This window comes from Lagopus muta, chromosome 12, assembly GCF_023343835.1.
Source record: "Lagopus muta isolate bLagMut1 chromosome 12, bLagMut1 primary, whole genome shotgun sequence".
NCBI lineage: Eukaryota > Metazoa > Chordata > Aves > Galliformes > Phasianidae > Lagopus > Lagopus muta.
Genome location: NC_064444.1, coordinates 12,378,712 through 12,402,620, shown reverse-complemented (window position 1 = coordinate 12,402,620; position 23,909 = coordinate 12,378,712). Strand labels below are relative to the sequence as shown.

Sequence of the window (23,909 nt, the reverse complement as noted above, 5' to 3'; positions counted from 1 at the left end):
CTATTCAAGTGAGACAGCTTTTAATTCCATTATAAAAGCAGAATCAATCACGCTTTGAAAAATTCTACCCTCTAGTTCAATTCAGAAACACAAAGGGAAAAATTGAGTTTAACTATTTTAACAAAGAACAAAACTTGGGCTGTGTATTTCTTTTTATTGACTTTTTGTTTTGTCAAGGATGAGGAAGAAAAAAAAAAAATCTAGTAGTCTGTATGCAGGCCTAAATGTATCCATCATTCTTACTAAGTGCATATGATTTAAACAATTTTTTAGTCATTCAGTAGCTATTATAAAGCTGGAAGGAGTATTTGCTAAGAGCTGTCTTACAGCAAGGGTTCTACAAATCAGCAAGTACATTTGACAAATGTTCCTATGAAATAACACAGAAGTTCTTTTTTCTCATTCTTGTGCTAAAATATGCTTAGTCTCATCAAATGGAAAGTGAAGTATTGAAAGACAAAAGTAAAATTTAGGTCAAAATGTGTTTTTTAGATGGTGAAACTAAACATGGTAAACCTTTATATAAAACACTTACCTCAAATAAACAAAAGTACAAAAAAGCTGCAGTTCAATGCAGAAAATGTAGCACCTGTACAAATAAAGATCTTTGTATAAATCCTACAGATGCAACCCTCAAAGGCTTTTTTCTACATGAAGCGCAATAAAGATACACTATGCACGAAACTTCCCAAAGCTGCTTTAAACAAACCATTTTTCTTCAGACTCTAAATTCATGTTATTGATTTTAAAAGAAAGAATTGTAATTCTGTTCCACTTCAGGGGGTCACGCCATCTTCCTTTCCTATTTACTGTATAAGTGAAGATAATAGATTCAACTCATGCGTTTAAAAAAATCTTCTTAAAAAAAAAAAAAAAAGGAAAAACAGCATTTGAGTCATAAAACGTGTGGTAAAGTACTCGAGTAACCCTACGACATACTTCTATTGATCAATCCATAGAATCAGCATGGTGGCTGTGATCACATTAAGTATCATTAAAGGCTTAATTTTTATGTTGACAACATTAAGGGATGTTTCTATATTACACAACAATTTATTTTATAAATTAAAGCAACTACTTTTAAAATTTATGTTTAGTAGAGAATATTTATTTAATATTAGTTTAGTAAGACTTCCTTAACAGTTTCTGAAGAAAAACAAACCTCATAGCTGAAATTCATCCCATCTTGAGATAAAATGCCTGAAGTATGTTACAAGAACAGTTTTCTAGAAGTGTATACTTGACTGCTTGTAAGGAGAGCTCAGATAACAGACAGTTACAGACATGTACATTACAGATACTTGAAGATTATATGAATCTAAGACTTTTTCTAAAACAATGAATGATCAGATAGGCAGTATTATCTCTAAAAAGATTTAAATCAGTTAACCTTCATAAGGACTCTAAACTTTCTGAAGCAAAAAGATGTCCATAAATAGTAACTATCACTCTGTGCAACCTACATCTGTAATAGCAGCTTTAATCTGCTGTAACTTCAGTTGCTATTATCTGTGTACAAGTCACAGTTGAGTAGAGGTAGTACAATTTTGCTATGAAGTCATCAAATTCTTGATATTCTGACCCTCATGCATTTATTTTGTTTTACTGAAGGAAAACAACAAAGACTTAAAGACATTTATTTTACTTTCAAGATCATTACTTAACTTTCAAAACCTGCTTTACTACTGATGATGTTGTAAAAGCTATAATAAAATTGTTTGCTGTTCCTGTAATTTTAATCTTGGCCAAGATTAAAGCTATTGTCTGCATTACTACATAAATTCTAACTACAATAAAAGGCAAAGACTTGTGATTCCGCTCTTTCCTTTGTCCACAGATCACAGAGTCCAACAGGCTTCTTAGATGCAACTCCCACTGGCAGGCTAATGAACCATTTTCCTAATAATATAGATGAATTGGTCATGAGCCTCCCACTTCATGCTGAGTACTTTTTGCAGGAGTTTAAAGTATTCTTTATTCCAGTCATAACAACTCATGTTTTTTCTTTTCTGCAAATCAAAGTTGCTATCAGCTATTATTTTTGTTTTGTTTAAAAGCAAGCTAATGTAAATTTCTTTCAAGATATTAAATTACTCTTTGTTTGAACAATAAAAACTTATAACTGTCTTATTTTATTCAAAAAACTTCAGATCTGCAGATTCATTTGTAAAGGCTGAGTTAGAAGCTGGAAACTGTGGAACCAAGACTCTTAAATAGCAAGCACATCCAACACAGCAAGCCCTCAATTGTTGTTTTATATAAAGGGCTCATTGAGTCGTCGGTTAAACCATTTTTTCTTAATGTAGCTAAGTCTCTTCAACTGTGGAGGATGAGATGACAGTTACATGTCAGATGTTACTGCTTGTTCACTCAGAGTCCCACAGCTAGCAACAAAGACACAGAAATATGGAACATTAGCAGGAGCAGCAAGTGAGAGAGCAATCCGCAATGCAAAAATACAGCAAATTCAAAGATACCACCTTACATTCAGCCACAATTTCAAAGAGGTTTAGGAAGAATTCAGGTCTTCTGTTTTTTTCCGTGAAAGGCAGATGCTTGATTAGGTATATTGCTATTCCTCAGCCTACTCTCCCCTTCTGACAATAATAATTTTAGCATTATAATTATTTTTCTGGTATGTATTGCCATACTTTAATGTTCATATTCCATCACATTATTTTGTGCTCTTCTGTTAGTAATACTGAGATTTCACAGGGTGAGAATCTTGCATAATCTCATTAGTAATGCATTATGCATACTGAAACACAACAGGAGATTCTGAGTACTTCATTACTATTTCTTTATGCTAAAACCTTCAGGGTGGAGTCTAAAAAGTAGGTATAAAAGTGACAGGTTACAGAATTAGGTACAGAAGTTGCCACAGTAAAACTGTCAAGTGACCTGAGAGAAATGGAAGGGAACTCAAAAGTGGTAACTACTCCTCTAAAGAAGAGATGCCATTTTAAGATAGACTGCTAAAATTAGTATTTCTGGAAACTGCATGCAAGAACACTGTTCTAAATTCCTACTGCTCTACCAAATCCAGATAAAATTGCTGTCACTGTGCCCAGGAAATACAGGGACTACCTTCATGTAGGCTTCTGGAGATGCATGATATTTACTGTAAAAAAAAAAAAAAAAAAAAGAAGAAAAAGCCACAGTCTGAATTTTCTCTAAATTGAAAGCAGAACTCAGCTGATACGAAAAGCAGATACTGAAAGAATATATAGAGTTCTGCATTCATGGACATTCAAGCCAAATTATACTGCATAAATGTGAGAGCTGTTAGCTCACATATTGAAAAGCTTCAGATCAAATTGCTTGACATGAGTCAATACTGTTACAAAATTACTGGCTGTGATTTGCACCCACTGCTTTTACTGGCACATAAGATTGGTGTACTGTATTTCCTTTGTGTTGCAGAGTTTTTCTGAGAGCTAATCAAGAACTGAAAATAATGGAAAACAGCAGATCACCGCTTAGCCTCATATATTCTTCTGTGCAAAGTAATTTGTGTTTATTACAGAAAAGATGACTATATCAAACAATCACAAATTCTTTGTTTCATTTTTTCTCCAATTTAGATAGGTAACACTGCCTTCAGATGGAGCTGATTTTAGATACTACAGGCTGGTAACCCAAGTGACTTAGATGAAACCTTGACAGGGTGATAAAAGAATGTCTTCAACAAAGTTATCATGCTGTACAAGCAGAAACAATCCTGTAGGTTTTTATATTTAGAAAATGAGAAGCCCACAAGAAAGCTGCTGGTTTCTACTACAGATCAGAAGAATTTCTCAAATACCATTAAATTCCCTCTCACTGTGCCAAATTTTAAACACAGCTTTTAAACTTTTACCTTTGTGTTTTAAGCAATTTCTAGAACTTTAAAAGAGAAAGAGTTCGGTGACTCATCAGCAGGGTCCTAACACAACCTGTACTGCTGTATTTATCACTGAGGAAGCTACCCATCCCAAAGAGTTTGAAGGTACGAGTACATAAAGGAACAGAATGCATTAGATGGGATTTGTTTAAGCTAGTAATCTAATGATCCATTAACTGATACCATTCTAATCTAAAAGGAACATACAATCAATGTGCTTTTGAATGCTTACAATCGAGCATCATGAAGTCCAGAGGCAATCGCTCTGTGCAATCTTCAGTATCCATACTCTCACAGAATTTACCTTTCAGTGTGTGTACTGAAAGGAAGGTTTATCCACCAGTCTGAGCTGGTAAACAAGACATTTTATTACTATACCAAATACTAGTCCTCTCGTACAGACTCCTGTATTTAGTAAAGAGAAAATATTAAGTATGTTCAAGAAAATTGCTTCTCAAACTAATAGCTGAAAATATAGAGAATCTTTTAGGAAACACGTTCACCAAGCGGCAAGCAGAGGTCCAAGTCCCCTGATCACATGAAAACAGAGTAATAAGAGCACCTGACCTACCAGATTTGCTTTGGAACTTAGTATTTCACTTCAAAAATGTAGCACTCTGAACTGGTTCTTTATAATTTGCATCCAGATGTGGAATTTTTAGTACAGAATACACAGAGCTGCTGGAGTGTGTCCAGAGGAGACCACAAAAACGATCCATGGAATGGAATGAGGACAGGCTGAGAGAGCTGTGGCTGTTCGGCCTGGATAAGAGAAGGCTGTGAAGTGACCTGATAGCAGTCTTTCAGTATCTAAAGGAGAGCCATAGGACAGAAAGGTACAGACTCTACAGCAGGGTTTGTGGTGATAGAAAAAAGAGAAATAGCTTCGAGCACAAAGAGGTAGATTTAGGTTAGATATAAGGAAAAAATCCTTTACAGTGAGGGTGGTGAAGCACTGGAACAAGTTGCCTGGTGTTGTGCTTGATGCCCTGTCTGTGGAGACTTTCAAGGTGAGGCTGGATAAGGCCCTGGGCAACCTGATCTACCTGTGGTGTCCCTGTTCACTGCAGGGGAGTTGGACTAGACATCCCAACTCTAAGGACTCTATGATTCTATGAACATACTTGCTTCAGTCAATTTGCACAGTATTTTGAATAAAAACATTCATGAAGCTTATGTTAAAACCAGCACTTCAACTGATGTGAAACTTCAATTATATTGAACCTACTTTAGAAAAAACTGCATCCATTTCAGGTACAAAAAGTTAAAGTAAATGCCAAACATGTTTCTTTTACTCAGCTGTGCATCACACTGGTTTGCATTTTGAACTGATATCCTCATCAGCTTTGTGACCTTGACAGGCATTATTAGTTTGTTTAGAGCCCTTTACCTATAAGCACTGCATGGAAAGGCTTCATGTTATCCTACCAGGTAAAATATTCACAGGTTGATGTCACCAAATTATACTATTAAATGTAGTTCTCTCATTTTAGCCACTGCTTATACCACACAGTTCAAGACAAAATCATCTGGGCCACCTACTACTGTGCTTTTTATTGGACAGCATCCTGCCACCGTATCAATGGAGGAATGAGGTAAAAGGCCAAACTCTGGAAAGAGCTCTTGTACAACAAAGTGTTGTATGAACTCACTTGCAATATCTTTTCAAAATTAGATTAAAAGTCTTTCATTTATTAAATGGCAAAACTAAGATTTTATTTCATTTTGTAAGTGCTTCACATTTTGTACAATATACTCCAATTTTCATTACCATCTTTATGTACTATTGAATTTTTGAAAAACTAATTATTCTAAACTTAGAGTTTATATATCCTAAATAACACTTAGTTTTGTTATGAAAAGGGTTGGGTTTTTTGTTTTTGTTTTTTTGGTTGTTTTTTTTTTTTTAAGAAAAAATTGGTTTGCTTCATAGCATAAAAGAAAACAGAAGTGCCTACTTCATAAGAAATGGAAGTGTTATTTGTCTTAAACATCACCTTTTTACAATCTCAGGGTATCGCATCAGTTACCTTTTTATTTTATTTTTTTATATATATTTGCAAGTATTTCTAATCATAATAAAATGCTGATATGCAATAAACACTTTTCTCAGACTAGCTTTCTTCACCTTAGCCTATCACTTCTTAAAATTCAAGCATATCACAAACTAGCATAAAGGAATAAACACAACAGTAACACTATTACAGGATTGTTAGAATATATATATTTAGTTAAAATTTCACAGTAACTATACTACTTACTGCACTTCATTAGCTACGCAATATCTCCTTTTAGTGAGAAGAGATGCCAGAAAAACAAAGGACTTCACATCAAACTGTGAAAGTTATTTTTCTAGCTACTGCAGCTTGGCAGTCACCACAGGCAGTTATAATAGCTTAGAAATTGCCTCGGGGTCTATCACTGAATTCTGTTGTTGATGAGCTTTATATTGCTTCATTCTTAAGCAGCCTTTTACTTTGATTAGTCACTTTTCTTACCCCAACAGAGCTATTATAGATAAAAATGAACAAAAGTGATCTTCCAATAATTACACCTGATGTTTTTCCTGGTTAAATTGTAGCTGAGCAGACCTCATCAGGTGTGTGTAAGAATAGGAACTGAATCATACAATTTTTTACTTCAGTTGAACAATGGAATATGCCCTGATAAGAGATACCTGTAGATGTGACAGTCAGCTTATACAAATACATTAAATTCTGTTAAAATATAAGAGTGTTAAAGATACAGTGCATGCATTAAATAATACACTTTTCCCCACTTCTGAGAAATATTCCTGATGTTCCAAAATATTGAGAGAAATCATATTTAAAGGTTTTCAAAACAAAGAAAAGCAGCCCATAGGTTCTCACAAGCTTAAATATCAAACATGGTGCTTAAGAAACCATCAGCTTCAGAAAGGCACGTTCTGATAAGATCCAACAAACAAGGAAGTCCTCATTTCTTTGTTTTCTTGTTCCACATAATACAATATTTCTCAACTGTATCTAGAACTGCAGGACATTATCTGGAAACTATGATTTTATTCTGTCAAGAACCACAGTACATAATGCACTAAAATGGCATACAACAACTGTAAAAATGTTACCTTAAGGAAAAAACACAGCACTGCATCTAGGGCAGCCCATATATGTTAATGAATGATACCGGGAAAACAGAGATTACTAATGTATGTTAAACAGTACGTAAATATGGCAGCATTAGCATAGGATGTCAGTGCACATAATCAGATCTGGTATCACAACGCAACATTTCATTATGCCATGTAAACAATCTATAGGATAGGAGATTTAGAAGTGCCATCTTTAATTTTCCACAAACTGAAAATAATGTTGCCTACTCAGCAAATAATGAAAATGTTATCCTAGCACATTGATATCTGTCCATTTGCAGTTGAACAAACATCGCAGGTTAAATCAGATTTTAGAATCTTTAATCGATTAAAAAACATTTAAGAATTTGTGAATTGTCATGGACATTTCTAAACTGTCAGTTCTGAAACAGCCTAACAAGCTATTGACAGTTTGCTGTATATTAATTTTATTTTGTACATCATCCTACAAGAGGGGAAATAACTGCCTCAGTTCCACTTTTATATTAAAACTACTTACCTAAAGATCACAAACCTGAGCAGCTTTCAGCAGAATTTCAAATACCACCTTTATTATAATCCCATTTTAATTTTAAGAAGCACTTATTAACATCTTCAATGTACAACTTGCAGAAAGCAAGCAGAACAAGCAAATTTCACATACCATAATACGGTACATTCCTCTCACACTCCAAATGACAGATGTGGCATGATGACACGATCTTGTGCTCAGGCCAGTTACATTTTATCTGTAAGAAAAATAAAAGTATAGATATTCAGTCACAGGACTGCCAGCACAGACCCTGCTCCTTTGCACAGTGTCTACTATGAATAACTACTTAAAACATCATTCCATGTTACATTTTCTGCAGACAAGTCTCCATTAGAAATGGAGTTAGCACAGTTTTGACTAGAAGAAGCAACTTCTGGTACAATCCTGGTGGGCAGCTCTGAAATCTGTACAGTTTCTTACACTGTTCTTAATGTTCTTGCTTTCCTGTTGCAAACTCTTATTCCTCAAGAATGTATCCAGTCCAATAATGACAGTTTTTATGATCACCAACTCACATTTTTCCCAAAGGATTAATAAAAACAAGTGTTAGTGTACACTTTAATTTGCAGTACTGTTATAGAAGCTCTAATTCCCATTATCTAAGCTCAGTTTTTTCCAATGCTACTTCAGCTGAGATCCAAACTTCATTATATGGCTTTAAGGTGAAGACTGCAAGCTATAAACAACTGAAGCAAAACCAAGGCTGGGAAAAAGTACTAGCACTCATAACAGTTGGCCTGTTTCTGCTTTCCAAGTGACTTTGTCAGGAGTATACCTCAAGTTTATACAATCTGAAGCAAAGCTGGAAACTAAATGCAAACCTCATTAGCATTTGCCTCGGCATCCACAATGAACAAGATTTTGAGAACTACTACAAAAGCTATTTCAAAATATATGAAATATCAATTTTTTTTTTAATAGTAGAAATATTATTTCACTATGGATGGGTGGGCCAGTTTCAAGAAATCTCCCTGCTTTAAGAATTATGTCACCATGTACCACAACACACCGGGTTACTGAGCTGTTATTTTATGCTAAGTATTTTCCAACATGCTTTTTCTCCTCATTGTAACTGATAATCACTCTTCTTCCATGCTAGACTAACTGAAAGGGTAAACTTACACAACCTCTGGCCTTCCATTTCAATAGTTTCAAGGTGTTCAAGGTACATGCACTTACATTCAGAACTGAGAGTAATGGCATCTAAACACAGAAGAAATTAATGAATGCCAGGTTCTCACCTCTCCCCTCTCCTCCCCCCCCTTTTGAAGTCTTACCTAGTAACTGCTAGTACCCACTTCATTTTCACAAGACTGTCAGTGTCATCTCTCATATTGTTATGCATGCTTGGAATACCTTGCTCACTTTGTTGTCAAAGTTACTGTTGCCCGTATTATGACCTTTATAAACCTACCTTCATAATATACTATCCTTGCAGAAACATTAATCAGACAGGTAAATGCAGCCATTCTCGGAAGTGCAGCAAGGATTAATTAGCTAAGATTGCTTGCAGGAAGCTAACACTTGAGAAAAAGATAGCTATTTCTTGAGAATAGTAATGATTCCTTAAGTGTTAATAGCTAGTCATTGGGAAACCAGGTTATTTTTCCTATTAAAACTCCATAAGTATTTGAGCACAGAAAAATTTGAAATAGAATGAAAATACTGTACTAAAATGCATAGCAAAGATTTGATCACTCCAACAAATCGTTAAAGATAACTTAGTACTTTGGCCCTACTATCTTGCATTTTCACCTCTCTGAAGTCTAATTCTTCATCCTTCAGATACAATGTAGTTCCTTTAGGTAACTGTATAGCTGATCAGATCTGGCAAGTACTTGAAAGAATGTTTTCTGAATTCTTTGTTTTTATTTTTGGGTTTTCAAGTCAGCTTATTTTCTGATAAGAAGTACTAAATTGAATTGAAATACTCTACTTCATGGCCTCTATTCTTATCCAAATTAGCTTTATACGGAAATGAATGGAGAAACAGGCCTGTTTATAATGAAACCACTTTCTTCTAACTTGCTGGTAGCTGAGTTTGGGAAGACATTGCTTCAAATCAAATTCTAAATGAACATTGCTTACAATCCCACACTGTAATCAGACTGAAAGGTGTTACTGTAGTGTTGCAATACATGTCATAACTCATGTAACACTGTTCTTAAACTTCCCTGTGATCAAAATCACATTACACAAGCTACCTAAATACAGAAATTGTTTAATCAAACTGAAATTCACTGCTAATTGTTCCAAATCACTTAACACTTCAAGTGCCAATATCTGTCCTGCTTCTTTTACGCTAGGGATACATGAAGTGCCAGGCAGCCCCAATAGCTGCTCAGCATCAATCACAATCTGAGCAGCTAGCACAAGAGCACACAACAAGACGATGTTTAGCAAAACCTTCCTGACGTTTCTGTTCTATTTACAGAATTTTTATCCAACCTAACTGACACAGAGATCAGCAAAGCCTCCAACTATATTTCCTTCAAGCAGCTGTACACTCTATAAATTTCATACAAACAGAACCATGATTACAGTTCTCCTGACTTTTGCTCATCTTTCCTCAGGGCTCTTCAGGCCCTTTTCAAGTTCTGAGGCTCAGCAGATATAGGTGGAACAGCCTGCTTCAGATCATGGAGATCCCTCTGCTGAAAACTCCAAATCATCTAACATTTAGTACTGCAGGACAAAACAGAGCACAGCTTTTCATTAGGGGGAAGAAAATACTATATATATCCATCTCCAGAAAACAACTCATATTCATTAAGTTGGCATTGCCTATAGTTTAACATAGATACTATTAAAGTGAATTTCTGTTGCTTGATACCAAACAGGAAATAGCATGCATGGAGCAGCTAGGTTTCATTTTATTTCGTTAATTAAGCTGTATCTTTTTCTAATTTTGTCTCTAGACTGTGGTAAGGGAACAGAGGCAATCTTTTTACACAAGTATTTGCTCTCAGAAGCCAGCACTATTGTTTTAATTCACTACAGTTTTAAAGTGTAGCTTTATTTCTGGTTTTCTTCTCCTACCAACCATCTGAAAGATGTGCTACACACAACTTACACAGTAGTTCTCTATCATAGCTACAAATTGAATGATAAAATACAAAGTCAAGAAATAGAATACTCCTCCATCACAAATCACTACCTGCTAAAGGTGAACATAAACACTAGCGGTCTGTTGCACGCACACCAACCCATGTGACCAGAGCACATACACACCACATGAAAATAATACTACAGCATCTGCCATTTCTAGATTCAAGCCCCACTTAAATGACAGATAGATTTCTCTACTAATTTATGTAAAAATGATCAGACTGATTCTCCACTTTAGTTTCTTTTTGTCTATCACAGGCTAGATTTACTTAACCCCAAACCCAAATACCCAGCATATAGAACCTTCAGCTTTCCCACAGATTATCATTCTCCACCCTTTCATCTTCCCACTTCGATCCTGCATGTAGAGATTCTCAGAAGGTAAATATGAGACAATTGCTCCTGACAAAACACTAACACAGCCAAAAAAACTTCCCAGCCTTTTCCAATCAGTCTTGTAATGCTGCTTCCCTCTGCTCATGATCAAATTTGGCAGCTACACCTACTCCACATTCTTACCTTTCACAGAGCTCACCAGACCTCTCCTCTGCTAGCACCAACAGTAAAACAAAGCTGCCCAGCCACCAGCCACTAAAATCACCTGCTCCCATCAATTTACAACACAGACTGTTATTTTATTTCTGTTTGCCCCAAGATTACAAACATGTAAATCTTCACACCACCATGTAGCACCTTCCCAGGTGTAGATCAGTATGGTATGTTCAACAATGATGAGACGGGCTGGAATTAAAAAAACTTATTTAAAACAAATAGTCAATTTCTTCCTGAGTTAAATATACTCTTTCATTAGCTAACCTCACTTGACTGGACTAATTGGCATAAAAATTACATATTTCTGTGCTTAGATCTGGCTGAATGAATGTAACATTGTCAGCATTAATTAAGTGTAGATCAAGAGCCATAGTTCCACTACTCCAAATGTAAATTTCCTCAAAAGAATTCTAAATAAGAGGTTCCTGCTTTATGCTACACATAACTGTAATTGGGCAAACTTTCAGAATCAAAGAGCTAATTTCACAGAGCCCTTGACAAGTCACAGTTGGACTAAAGAAGAAAAATATACATCTGCTTCTTGCTTATCAGTAGTCAGCATGGTACACTACATGGTACACTACACCTCATTAGCAAACTTATTTTAAAAAGGGAATCAAACACAGCTTCAAAAGTCTTGATTTGATATATTTTGTGTGTGGCTAGATTTTCAGAATCGCCAACACCTGCATCTGTATATACACAACAGGAATCAATTCAAAGAGGACAGAACTCATTTCCAGTTTCAGTACTGAAATGAGGTTAAACTTTCTCAACTCAGCACTTCCCACCATGACATTGGGAAGGTTTTTTCAAAAGAACTCAGAAAAGTTATATTAAAAATCTATTCTTAGCCATTTATCCTGCAAAAATGCTAGAAGTTCCAAGATAAAAACAGACTGAAATGGTCTTGCAGGCATTTTACTCTTGTGAATTGTTTCACAAAAATCTACAGGACTGTCTACAACCTCAAGCAGATAAGGCTACGTCATATCAGATAAAATAACAAACAAGAACAGGGTACAAGTGTCATTTTCTAGCTCTTCCCCCAGTGGAACTGCCTACATCTTTGTGAGCTGGTGGGAGATGTATAGTGACTGCATACCAGCACAGAACTGAAGCATAAGAACTTGCAAGATGGTTCTCTTTAATGTAAACAAATAGGCAGTCTAGATAAACAGGTAAGCAACTGAATTGCAACAGTCTTAACTGAGAAAAGAAATGCATTCCAAGGACAAAGGAGATAACCATTCTGAATTATAAGCAGCTCTCATATATTCCATCAAGGCCAAAAGCAGCACACAGATGTGAAGTAATGCATAAAATTTATGCAAAACTTCAGACCCAGTCCATGAACCTGGTCATCTCACCAGAGAAGATCAGGTTTGTCAGGCAGGACCTGCTTTTCTTATTTCCATGCTGACTGGATCTGAGCACCCACTTCTGCCATGCATGCCATGTGATGGCTTAACCTGATCCGCTGCTAGACCTTCCCTGGCCCTAAGGCCAGACTGACAGGTCTGTAACTCCAGTGCTCCTCCTTCCCACCCTTCCTGTTTGAGCATTATCACGTTTGCCAGCCTCCAGTCAAATGGGACCTCCCAGATAGCCAGGACTGCTGAAAAATTACTCTGAGCAGCTTGGAAAGCATTGCCACAACTCCTGGATAGATCCCACCTAGTCCAACAGATCTGTGGGTGTACAGGTGAATAATTGGTAGGTTGCTAACCACTTCTCCTGGCCTCATTCTGCTTCCTGCCTCCCTGCTTAGCCACAGGACATCTTTGTCCTTCTTCGAAAGGTCATAAACTCTTTTTCTTCCAGAGTTGCAGAAAAAACTCCGTTCAGCCAGGATGGGCTCTCTGCACTGGCTCATCTCTCAGCACACAGGGACAGTGTGTTTCTGTGCCTACATCTTATTCTGTAATAGTGCTCAACCCTTCTGGACCCTCTGCCCCTTAGAACTGCCTCTCAAGGAACTGTCAACCGTACCTCCATGGGCCAAAACCTGCCCTACAAAAATCCACAGTATCATATCACATGCAACTTTATATCTTGATTTCTAATATTACTCATATCAAGCTGCATATTGTGTTTCTTCAGATGCTGAGATATTGAGCTTAAGACTTCCTCTGGAGTTTGCAATCAAATACACATAAGATCATTCAGCAGAAAATATTATGTACTGTAGCATTTAACTGAATTATAGCAGTCCTACAGCCATCATTATGGAATTATTCCATGCTTGATCAGAAAGCCTCTCTCTCTGCCTCCTGCCCTCCAAACACCAGGACTTTGCTCTATTTTCAGAGCTGGGTATCTTCCAGCCACTAGATGTTGCTCTGGTTAGAGGAAACAGAACACTCAGAACCATGAAAAAGAACTCAGTGACCACTGCAAGGCAAAAAACCTATGGCTGAAGTATTTAATTTTCTACTCTGCTCTTCTCTTTGCAAAACAACTCGGGTATTTCTTTTTTGTGTGCAATTTCTTTGTTGCTTTATTTTATTATTTCTAGACTAGTTCACCCAGGTCTAGACAAAAAAAAAAAAATGAAACTCTTCATATATTCAAGTCTGAGATGTCACAGATCTTTTATGAGCTATTAAGAATGGCAGCATAAAACTTGATTTTGTTCCTAATTTTTTCCTCATTTACATTACAGCAAGTAAAAATATATCGAAGCCCTTCATCTTTACACTGAATTCTCAGATTTTAAGGGTCTTAACATTTTAAGCACTGAGATTATTTTTACAAAATAATTTTCTTGATCAAGTTTCTGGAATTATTTAACTACTGAGGTAGTTTAAAATGGAGTTAGCAAGAGTTTTTTTTATATAAATTCAATGAAGTCCTAACAACATGATTCCAGCTTTTTCATTTTCTCATCACAAATTGTTCCTTGATTGACTTCAGTATATAAAAAGAATCATTTCCTGGTTTAATCAGAAGATTTAAGAAGCCTACAGAAAAAAAGAAGACATTAAATAATTGACAAAGAGGAAGCAAAGAGGAAGTAATGTAACAATTAGTTCTGGGGTAAAAAAAAGCCTAACCTTCAACTCAAAATGACATTAAGCTCCACAGTCAACAATTTAAAAAAGAGGGTTGGGGTTTCCTCGCATGCAATTATCAGCATTCCAGTCTGAAAAGCAAGCTCTGGATTTGGCACTGGGAGCAATACCAGCTGTCTCAATAATCACCTCAGAGAAAGCATTTACTTCTTCATAAATAAAATGCAAATATACTTTATAAAAGGTAAAATAGGTTAAAAAAAACCAAAAAAACAGGAACAAGCCATTTTATTTATGAATGCTTGTAATATCCTATCTCCATGCTTTCCTGGGTTCAGGAGTCTTTTGTTTGTTTAGAGAACAAAGTTCAACCACTGCAGTTTTGAATTACTGCCCATAACCTAATCTGAAACCCAAATGGAGATGCAGTGGTGTGAACATACATACATACACATACATCTGTAATCATAAGTACATAAAGTCACATATTCACTGACAGAGCTAGACGTATATATCACATATATCAGTATAGATGTAACATTTATCTGAACTAACTAGTAGATAAGCATTCTGCATTCAGAGTAAATATTCCTTAGGGCTCAGATTTCATTTTGCTATGAATTTACCTTGTAAATTTACATTTACTGTGTAGGAAAACAGAATACATCATGTGAAATTTTCCATTAGTATTTGGGTAATAACACTCTGAATTCAGATCATAACTCATGGCTACTTGCCCAAAATCTACTGTAATTTGTACAAAATTGAATAACACAGACCTTGACTGAAGCGATACTTTGTGGGACTGGGCACTGAGAAAGGAATTGCACCTGCAAGAAATCAAGAAATAATGTTATGACCTAAACCGAATCAACAGTAAAACAAACAGATAAAACAAAGAACACACCAATAAATAAATCACCTAACATATTAGCACCCAAACTACTTATTTATATATTATACCAGTATTTTCTTACTAGCTATAACCTTCCCTTGCATTTTTCATGGGAATTGAAATGCAAATATTTTATACGTTATCTAAATGCAACCCTACTTTTTAACCATTCCAGGAGAACAAAGATGTAAATTTAGCAACTTTGTCTGCTGTTACCATGTCTAAAAGTATATACATTTTTGGCTCCAAGAGACCTTTGCATGTCACTAGTTTATTTTAAGACTACATTTTGGGAGCAGAAGAAAGTGTCAGATTGTAAACAGCCAAAAACCAAGAGCAAGGACAAATAACAGCAAGAGGAGGAATATTAAATGAGGACACTAAGTCTTTTTGCATAGAAACTGCATACAATACCCTTCTTACTACTACAGAGAATTAAGCAGAGCGCATTATAGAAAATAAAAATTATTCACTTGAAACACACAAAATGGAGACTCGTCCTTTTTATAAAGCTGGACAAACAAACAAACTATGGACAAACTATGACTGGGAGCTAAATTCTACCCCAACATTGTAGGTATAGTAATTCCACATCTATGTAGCAGATGATAAAATATCAGTTTTGGGGCTAGCTTTGAAGCTAGCATGTGTGATACCTGACTAAAGACTAAGCAACAACAAAAACAGGCAAACTGGTACCCAAATCTTAGCTAGGCCACCAAAAATTTTTATTTTGCCAGTTTGGAGCCTCCCAGAATGAATGACTGGGGGAGCACAAACCTCTAATGCTCATAGACTCAAGTTTAGGTTGGATATCAAGAAAAACTTCTCCCCAGGGAGGTGGTTGAGTCACCACCCCTGATTGTGTTTAAAATCCACTTAGATGTGGTGCTCGGAGACAAAATTCAGGTGACCTTTCACTAAAACATTTCACATATATCAGTACAATTTGCAACTGCTGGTAAACTGAATTCCCATTTTATTGAATCTAATACAGCAGTAATCTGGTAGCAGAGACACAGTTTTACATCAGGAAGTCATAGTTAAATACAGGAAAAGCCCTATACATGTTTTCAGATTATGAACTACCTGTTTTTAATCTCCTAAAAAAAAAAAAAAAAAAAAAAACACCCACAGACAAGATTTAAGTATTTCAGTATAACGAGGGCAGCTGCATCACACTGTCACCTAAATACTGACTGCCATTCTTGAGTAAGGTAGAAGCAGCAGCATTACACACCTATACTTCCTCTGCACAACCTTCCAAAAGGAAAACGATTCAGTGGTCAGATAAATTTCTTCTAAGATAGCTTTGTCCACCAGATATGCATGAGAACATAAGCTAGAAGACTATGAATCTCTTTCCAGCTAATTTGCCTATTGATACCTTTTTTTTTTTTTCAGTCACCCCAGAATCAAACCTTTGACTTGTACTGCGAGAGAAGCTGAGGCAGGTTGTGTTACATACACTTAATCAAGGACAGCAAATAATTTCTAGTTACATTGTTACCATGCTTTTGTCTCATTTCAAGCTTCTAAAACCAACTTACATTTAGTAATGCCTGAATATCTATCTGATATGCAACAGAGGTATAACGTGTCTCTCTAACTCACATTTGATTGATGTTGCCAAGCCTGTGGGAATAAGAACCATATGGCTGTGGATGCAGACAGCTCTATTACTTGATTTACCCCTATTCATTATGTTCAAATGGCAGCTCCACAGCTCCACGCTATTTGGAGAAGAAAACTGGAAAGAGATGCCTGGGACGCCTTCAAGTGCTTGCCTTTCCTAGCCTCAGCATTCAGTCTGTAAAGGAGTCCTCTGAGAGATCTGTTATTTTCTTGTATCCACGCAGATTTAAGTTTATTTAGGAGCAAATGAATAAAAACAAAATGAGCATGTCAAAGTCCTGCTAGGAAAAAACCCTTAATGTCCTGGCTCCTTCACCAAAGCACATGATGTGGATTTTGACATTTAATCTCAGAACTCCAGAAAGACAGCCTCCTTATGTATTTCTTGTGTTCCACCTCCAAAACTTCATACTTCCTTTATTTGAAGGAGTTCATTCTACCCTGAGTGTTTGACAAAGCCACGTACCTGCTTTCAGGATCCTCATCCAAAACAACAAAATAATGTCCACAGATGTGGTCTAGAGCTTTTGTCATGAAAGCCAAGAAAAACCTCATCCATTCCCATGACTTGTCTTGTGCTCAACAGTAATTTTTTCTTCCCATTCACCATCTACTGCAATGGGAGGTTTATGAGAGATTTTTATTTATTTTAATAGGTTTTAAGGGTTTCCTTTTTATTGTTCTTTTTCTACTTTTAAATGAAAGAACGTGATGAAGAAAAAGTAACAACCAACAGCCAGAATAACTGCAGAAAGTCATCTACAACTACAGATTGTAACTCAGTTCTCACCTTGTTTATCCATATTTCCCAGTGCCTACAAACAATCATGAGTACAGAAAAAAGTAAGGAAAAGGCAGAAGTCTTTTTCTGTTCTTTTTTCATTCTGTTTTGGTCTTGGGGTTTTGTTTTAAATAGTAATACTAGTGACAGCCATAAGGCAAGGCATTCCATCTCATCCTAGGTGGCTCAGACCAGAAGTTACATCTTAAGATAAAGCCTTCCTATTTAATAACCTAACAAATTAGGTGTTTCTACACCTGGCAATCACAAATACTATTTTTTATGTTCCATGGAATTAAAAAAATTATAATTAAAAAAAACTTGCACTTCACTGGCAAAACAAAAAGGTCAGGCAAAGAGGGAGAAAGGTTATTTTCAGACTCTTCCTTGATAAGCATACAAGCACATATATAGAACCCATGTTCATCACCCTTAGGTAAAAAAAAATATATATATAAAATCCAGATTCTCAGCAGTTTAACTTCAAGGAGCAATACTTACACAAATACTTGGCCCTTATTCAAGAAGTAAGATCAGAGAATCTCTATGCACTGCACACTATTACAAGATGAATTCTTACGATCACTTGTCTCACTAAAGCACAACGCATTTCAGATGAATTAATGATGTGATGACATAACTCAAAATATACTGGCCAACCCTGAAAGGAAGGGTCAATTCTGCACCCAAGAATGTTGACCTCAGTTCAAATCAAATTACATATTATGAGCTAGCTCTCTTGTTAAAATTATTTGGTTTTGAAATCGTTTGACCTCTGTAAAGTTGTTACATATCTCAGGAACCTGCCTACCTTCAGGCAGCAGCAGGAGGATCATCTGGAAAAGGTAGAAACCATAAAAAGGCAAACAATTTAGAGGAGCTGATTCCCCAATCTCCCTTTTTCTATTAAGAAGGTGCAATAAGGAATAGCCTGAGGATAGTTTCAAACAATACAAACCCACATCACTGTTGCCTATAGAATGGCTTGGTTACTGTTTTCAGTCTCACAAAGATAGTTCAAATCTGCCTACACTATCCTCACCAATCATCCCTACTGGCAGAAAAGTCACCTAATGCACAGCTCTGTATGTTTTTGGATCTAATCTAAACATTCAGCTTTGAAATCCTACAGAAAGTGGAAAACATTAGAATACTACTAGGGAGCTGTATTTCAAACTTAAGTGTGTTGATATTACAAATAGTCAAGCAAGATCTCTTGATCTTAACAATTTATTCTTTTATCTCTTTCCCTTAGCCTATATAACAAGCCATATTAAGTCAGGATTCTGCTTACGGGATTATTGGAAGGCAAAGCTCTCCTTACTGCTAAGATATTTGGTAGAATCTAGTTTGAGAAAACAAGCATTCCACTACACAGTGCTTCATTTTCAAAGGAGCCTTATGAAATAATGAGACATCTCTTTCCATACTCTATTCTCCAGCACTAGGTAATCAGTAAATACTCTACAGACAAGTAGAACAGAGCTTCTTTGTGATAAAGCCAAGATCCAAAATGCATAAGTTCAAATTCTAAGGACTTCCCTGCATCAATGTTCTACAGCATAAATTTTCAGCCTAGACATTTAGAATATGATACAGAGGTTTATAAAGGTTTACATCTTCCTTTCCTTTCACAATACAGCTGGAAAATGATAGACACAGACAAAGAAGAATGTGGTGAGAGACTAGCAGAGAAAACTCAGAAAATACAGAAAAAAATAGGAAAGAAATCTGTAAAATAGACTGCAAAAGAACAAGAGTTATATTTGCAAGAACTATGATTTTGAGGAGTATCAAATAAAAAGTAGCGAATCAGTAGCAGTGTTGGAGATGGTACAGCTGTTGAGTTGGACACATGCACTACAAGTGTCTGGAGCCGTGGAAGTAAGAAAGATAAGAGAAAAAACAACAGGTTCTGAGGATGCATCTTGGTAAGAAACAGCACTGTTTACTTAAATCCCTATGATCTTGATAAAAAAAAGTAGCAATATGAACTAACTGCTAAAAGAACATTCCTTCATAAAGCAGATGGTGAGACTCCAGTGGCTGAGATCCTGGGCAACATTATCTTCAAGGCATTCACCAAATTATTTGTTCAAAGATCCCTCCTTCCTCTTCACCGCTGGATTGCCCAAGAACAGCTTGCTTAGGCATCTTTCAGAAACATGACCATGCAAGTCCCCTATGATACTTCCAGGATTATGAACTATTGGAAGATAACACTCGTAAGATTATGTTTTTTAAAGCTTGATGAAGCAAAAATATCTCAACTGTACTAAAGTTCATTGTCTACACTGCAAAGCACAACAGTTGCTTGTAAACTCATTAGAGTTCCTACACTATCTCCTATCTCAGTGTATGAGATAACAGAACAACAACAGAACTTCCACTTGCAAATCTGACAGGGAAAATCATAGGAGAAAATGAATATGCATTTGTAAGCAGTGTTACAAACCAAAATAAATCAGTTAGATCACAGTGTGTGAAAAGAATGAACTCACCATGCCCTCCCTCCCTGCCTCTAAAACAACTGGTTGGCTTTTGAAAATACTGTAAGCTTCAGCTAGAATACAAATAGTCAAATTCATTTTCTTCTTCTGTGGAAAATTGTGTCAAATGCATTGAGCTTTGCCTATGCAGTGCACTGTTAAAAACAACTATCATCCATACCAATTATTTTTCTTCAAGACGTTAACATCTTGACCACCAAATAAAGATATACGCTGAAAGCCTGCATGAACATCGCTGAATGCTTCTCCTGTTTCTGTTTGAGGCATGGTGATTGATACCATCTCAAGATGGGAGAGAAAATGTTTCTATTTTTTTTCCTGATGTTACTTTGTAACTTTAAAGTACAGTAACACTGAAAAATATTTGAAACACTACGTTAAGTAAACTCACTGCACTGTACTGGCTTCATGATTTATAATCACAACAAAACCATACAATAAAGAAAAACAAAGGCACAGAACAACAGAAAAACACACCACATGTTTCTCCAGGATGTAGACGATCGCAGCACTCCCTAGGAGGTCCACAATCAGTGCAGCTGTACAACTAATGCTCCTTCTGCAATTTGCTTGCAAGTGTAGCTGGACTAACCTGCAGCTATAGAAATTTACAGTATCTGCAACAGCCACCTGGAATCACTAATCTCCATGGAAAATCTTCATCCTTCAGTAGCTGGACTGGTGTGAAGCTGTTCCAGAACAAGTAGAACAAAGAAGTGGCTTAACTCTCTCCTTAAAACAGGTTCCAGATCAGGCTTAACCAAAAAGCCACAACCTGGGAAAAAGCAGTCTCCTAGAAAAAGCTGTAAAGACTTACTGGCTTTAATTTAATATGAATATGCTTTTCATCTACATAGGCTGCCACTTTTACTAAGGACTCCTAATTATCCTAAATAGTTCACTTGGAATACTGCAACTTCTTGCAGAGAAGATGCTTATTTTCACCTCGGAAAATAGAATTTGAAAAAAAGCACTGGAACTTTAGAGTATTACTGGATCACATTCATATTCATTTATTCCTACAACAATAGATCAAATCTCTCCAAAGGATGCACATTATTCTATTATTGCCAAATCTCTAGCTAAATTATTTTTTTTTTAACTGATGCAGTAATTCAATAATAAATTTTACTAGAACAGTAGTATTTGATAGCCTTGTTTCTCATTCTCAGCTAATATGTGGTAACTGAAATCCAAACTTTTCTTTTCAAGGAAAGCTTGAAATTGTTAACAGCTATTATTCTGTTAATTGAAGTCAGATGACCTGAAATTAAGAAAATACATCACTCAGCCAGAATTGTCACTGCAGCAAATACTTATGGAAAATACCCAAGCAGCATTACTGTTTACCAATAGAAAGTCAGTCCCAACTTCCAGCCACTCAAAACTGACACTTCCAAGGTCCTCATAGGAATTAAAGTAGCATGGTCAGAAATGGAGAACTCGTTTCTTAGTGAAATAACAGAACATTACTTAAAGACCTAGCAGGATTTAAAATTGACAACTACCATTACCTACAGAGCTCTTTTCCCTAACACTCAAAGTAACAGCAGCAATTTTTCTTTTTTTTTTTTGCACAAGGTTTTTTTTATCCTTTCACTGAAATGCTTGACATCAAGTGTCAATAAGTCTCATACAGATTCCAAATCAAAATTTATTATTACTTGTATTTTTTGCTTGTACTGCTTTATTTTTTCTTCCTCAGCTTTGTATCTCTTGGAATTGTTTAGCAATTACTTTCTCTATTGTGTTCCCTTTCCTCATCTTAGCCTTTCTCAGAATGTTCAGTTATAAACCCATTGTGCTAGCACTACTGGCACTCACACTATTACATTTTGGCCTGAATATTATAATTCAAACATGCCTGTAGCAAATAAAATAATGCTATGCATGTGTCTTTATACAGGCAGTAAAACAAAACAAAACACACCAATTCCTTTGCAATTGAAAGGAGAAAGTTAATTTACAAGATTGCTGAGAACATAAAACATAATTTCATCCCTTTCAGACTAGAACAATTCTTATTTCTAAGTGCAAAAATGTATTAATTTAACTTTTTAACTCTTTAACAGGAGAATTTACTGTGAGATTTGTGGGTCTGACTATTAAAAGTGTTTGAAACAAGAATTCTGTGAGTTAAGCTTTCATCTTCTAAATACCTTCTCTACCTCTTGAGATTTCTCCCTTTAAAGTTACACTGATAGAACTATTTATAAAAGCCATGGAAGATGCATTAAAAAGTTTAAAAAGCTCTTGCAATAAACACCGTCACTTAGATGTAAAAATGAAACAAATTTACATCTTCTTACAATTGTTTTGAGTGGAATCTTTGGTATTTTTCTTTCCATTATGATGGCACTGAAGGGGATGTTACAGAAATAAACAAGAATACTTGATTTATTATGAACTCACATGGCAGATCATACTCTGTACTGTTCTTTGGGCAACACTAGAACAATAAAATAACTAAAGTGAGATATTATATATGTGAGATAGTAAGATATAAAGTGAAATCTTTTTGCACCTTTTGAAGTTGTTCAAGCTGGAAAGAACACTGAATAAACTGAAGAAGATAAAATGCTTAAGTCTCAGAAGCTGTGATTTTCCCATACAGGTAGATGAGATCCAATAAAAAGTCTGAAGTGTGTATAAATGGTTTTTATTGCAAAAATACCTTAATCAGAGGAAGCCACACTTTCATACGCCAAAAAACCAAGGTGGAAAACTGACAAATGCTTTATCAGCTATCTGTAAGACTTGTCATGTAGCCAACAATGGCAACGCCAACACCAACTACATTTGATTTTACTTCCTAGGCTACGCACCAATCTCCCTCAAATCAGAACACAGGAAAATTGGAGGGCTATGATTTTTTCCACAATAGATTGTGCCATTTGAAGAACAATAAGAAATAGCACCTACCTGAATAAAGCACTGGCTTTGCAGGACTAATCCCTGCCAGTTTTTCAGTGACTATCATTTCACATGCAATGAACAAATTAAAACTGAAATAACTGCACCATGCATAGGCTTCTGTTCATGCTCAGTGAACATGAGCTCTATGAAAGTTAATCATATATTAAACAGAAGTGAAAGGAAAGTTTTATGTGGAATTTAGACACATTTTGACATTTCTTACTTAATAATGAAGAGTTTCAGACAAAATCCAAGTATCTGTCAAGAGGTCCAACACTTATTTGCTGAGAACAAAATAGGTAATTGTTTAGGATTCACTCAAGTGCGTTACCAGTAAATAAAACAAAGTGCATTTACTTCAAATTGCGGTACCTTCAAACCTTCACACACTCCTTAGCCTTCTGTCAGACTAATAATGGCACAGCCAGACACTCCTGTTGCAAAGCTAAGAAACATAAGCTTGGAACTCGTTGTATGAGAAGGTAACGTTTCCAGAAGTGTTCCCTAAGTATGGTTAACAAATTTAACACAGTCAATACATAATTCCTCAGAATTATCAGTGCCATCCATTCTAACTAAAAATCAGCAACTTGGGATTTGCTCAAGTTAAACAGCAGCTGCTTACGGCAACACTGAGAACACATACTTGCTTTGTTTGTTTGAAAACAAAACTTCTTCCTAACTACTCTTCATGCAATGCCTGCATTTCCCACAGGCACAGTATGCTTTAGCACTTCATTAGATGGACAACATTGAGCTTATTTAAAAACAGGCAAGCAGTGTCACAGTTCATTTGCTCTGATGCAATTGTCAGAAGGTAGTTACAGCCTGCATGCCCAACCACAGGGAACATTTGGCATAAAAAGACACAGCAGGAACCATGTTTTTTAATATAACAAAACAATGGTTTGGCAGAGGGAGGTTTTCATGCTACAGGCAAATGGTAACCTACT

The 23,909-nt window shown here is 35.9% G+C and overlaps 1 long non-coding RNA gene across 3 annotated transcripts in view; it reads right to left on the bottom strand.

Moving 5' to 3' along the window:
- Positions 1–534: 534 nt before the first annotated feature.
- LOC125699149 (uncharacterized) overlaps positions 535–23,909 on the bottom strand; it is a 44,046-nt gene continuing 20,671 nt past the window's right edge. For 2 of the 3 annotated variants that reach the window (XR_007379458.1, XR_007379456.1), the window contains exons 2-4: positions 14,999–15,049; positions 7,657–7,741; positions 1,206–2,384 (exon numbers count right to left, since the gene is read on the bottom strand). This is a non-coding gene — a long non-coding RNA (uncharacterized LOC125699149). Of the gene's footprint in view, positions 590–1,205; positions 2,385–7,656; positions 7,742–14,998; positions 15,050–23,909 lie in introns of those variants that run through there. The other variant, XR_007379457.1, reaches the window with a different exon arrangement.